Source organism: Sesamum indicum, linkage group LG6 (assembly GCF_000512975.1).
Source record: "Sesamum indicum cultivar Zhongzhi No. 13 linkage group LG6, S_indicum_v1.0, whole genome shotgun sequence".
Taxonomy (NCBI): Eukaryota; Viridiplantae; Streptophyta; class Magnoliopsida; order Lamiales; family Pedaliaceae; genus Sesamum; species Sesamum indicum.
Genome location: NC_026150.1, coordinates 25,186,133 through 25,189,019, shown reverse-complemented (window position 1 = coordinate 25,189,019; position 2,887 = coordinate 25,186,133).

The following is a 2,887-nucleotide window of genomic DNA, read 5'->3' as shown; positions in this document are numbered from 1 at the left end:
GACCCCCCCCCCCCCCAAATCATTCGTTGAAGCACTGTCAAATACTTGCACCGCCCCCATTCTTCTAATGCGTCAGACCCCCAAAATTTTTTCCTTGCCAATTCAAAACTAGGCTGATATTGGAAAAGAGGCCACACATGATGGGCGACAGTCCCTCATCTTTTTTGATACGGAAACACTTTCACTTGCAGCAGCCTATTGATTTGCCCTTGTTGGTAAATTCTCACATGGAGCATAGCAATACTGTAATCTCCATCAATTGGTGGCTAGGCTTGGAATCCAAGGAGCTTTCATGGTTAGTATGATTAGTGCTAAGCATGTTCTCATATCCATGTCGAATAAAATGGATTTTTCTCGCCTCTGGTTGAGAAGAATTTGGTACATACAAGGATATCCGATAAGGGTTTTCAAATGGACCCCTACATTTACACCTGCACAAGAGTCCTCTGTTGTCCCCATTTGGTTAGCTTCCCAGAACTCCCAACTCACTTATTCCACAAAGATGCTCTTTATGCGGTTGTTAGTATGGTTGGAACACCAATGCAAATTGATGATTTCACTTTCAACCAATCCAAGCTCTCAAAAGCTAGAGTCTGCATAGAAATTGATCTGCTTAAACCACGCACTCAGGATTTTGATATCCAGATCAATGATATTCCAATCGTACAGAAAGTTGAATACGAACAAGTACCAAAATATTGCACGTTGTGTAAGCATGTTGGCCACCAGGAATTGGAGTGCTACTCCAAAGGAAACGCCCCGAAACCACCACCTCGTCGTCGAAATGAGGAGAGAAAGGAGTCTACTGCCACAATGACTAGGAAAGGCAAGGACCAAAGAAGGAAAGAAACTAGCAGCACACCTGCCAAACAAGCGCTTAATGAAAAGTCATAAAAGAGTAGTAAATGGACTGAAAGAGGTGAATGTTCGTATACTGCGCAACGGCAATCTGAACGCATCTAGGTACCTAATTTTGACCCCCAATCTTATGCTGTCAACGATACTAATTTACTTGTTGCTAATGATGAGACATTAACTGCTGGTAATGATATCATTGATAATATGCTTGTTGTTGATGATAGAAATGCATTAAATCTATGTACTGAGCATGATTTAAATTCTAATGTTGACGAACGGAGAGATGATGGTACTATTGGGCATTGTGAGGGGGTAGCAAAGGAGGCTCCCCTCCGATGTGTTGCTCTTATTCCGTTTTCTCCCAACCCCTTTGCTATGATTGTTGAGGAGAATGTGGGGCAAATGTTAGAAAAGAGTCAGCCTGATTGTCAACAGGGTGACGACGACCAGAGAATTGCTAGAAACCAATTGAAGACCTGTACTTTTAACCAAGTTGCTACCGAACTTCTCTCACCACTAAGAATATTTTATGATTTTGAGAACGAACTCATTGAAGAAAAGAATGAGGAGTTAGCGCATATTGACAGTGACCACTCCAGTGAGGATAAGGACTTATACAGACCTGCGTCTCCATCTTTGTCAATGGAAGATTGTGTGGTGAGAGGAAAGCACATAAGGTCAAAATCCAGTGAAAGGAATTTTTAGCCAGGCATCAGCTTCGACTTTGACACACCAAAAGTGCATGAAGTGACTAGAATTCTGACTAGAAGCAGATCAAAACATGTGGTACCACCAACTCCCCACCCCGTTTCATATGAAGATCCTCCTTTGGAACATTCGGGGCATTGAAGAAGCCCATAAATAAAAACATATCCATTGGAATTGTCATAAGCATAAACCGAAAATGCTTGTGATTATTGAGCCAAAGGTGAAATTGGAGGAACAATATTTGTGTTGAAGACTGGGATTTGATAAGGTCATCAGTAATTCCAACTCCAGAATCTGGTGTTTCATGAAAGAAGACCTTAACTGCGATATCTTGATCTCGCAAGAGCAATTTCTGCACCTTTGCATCTTTTCAGACTTTTGGCCAAATGGAATATTGTGCACCTGGGTCTATGCCAAACAAACCAGAGCAGAAAGACGAGAACTGTGGGATACACTCAGAAATATCGACCAAGGAGAAGACCCTTGGCTCCTTGGTGGTGATTTCAACACTGTTATGCACTGTTGTGAAAGAAAAGAAGTGTTGCTCCAAAAATTAGAATGATGGAGGACTTTGGAGACATGATGCTGTGGCCTTTAGGATGTGGGATTTAAGGGAGCAAAATTTACTTGGTCTAGGAACAGACTTTGGTAGCATCTGGATAAATTCTTATTCTTTCATACATGGATTCAAGCATTCCCTCTTTCTCGATTCCAACACCTCACTAGGCATGTTTCGGATCATTGCCCGCTCTTACTCTCGGTCAAACAAGAAATAAAAACAGGTCCGACACCCTTCCGTTTCCAAAACATGTGGACTAAGCACCCTGACTTGAAGCGATATGTGACTATTTCATGGCAGCACCCTATCCATAGCCGAGGAATGTTTGCTTTCCAACAGAAGCTCCACCGGATTAAAGCAGCTCTAAAAATGTGGAACACCGAAGTCTTTGGGAATATATTTCAAAATATCATGAATGTTGAACAAAGAGTCAAGGTAGCAGAACAAGCCTACAATGGAAACCCTTCAGATGAGAACCTCATTGCAATGAACAAAGCAACAACAAAGCTAACATTTGCTTTATTAGTTGAAGAAAGCTACTGGAAACAGAAGGTGGTTTGTAAGTGGCTTGAGGAGGGAGAAAAAAACACAAAGTACTTCCATTCGCTAACGAAGAAAAAGAGGAAACAATCAAGGATCTACAAAATCCAACATAATGGAGCCACACTCACTAAAACGGAAGATATCAAAAATTCGGATGTTAACTACTTCAAGCAGGCCTTCACAATGGATGACATGGTGAGTGTTGACGACCTTCATTAG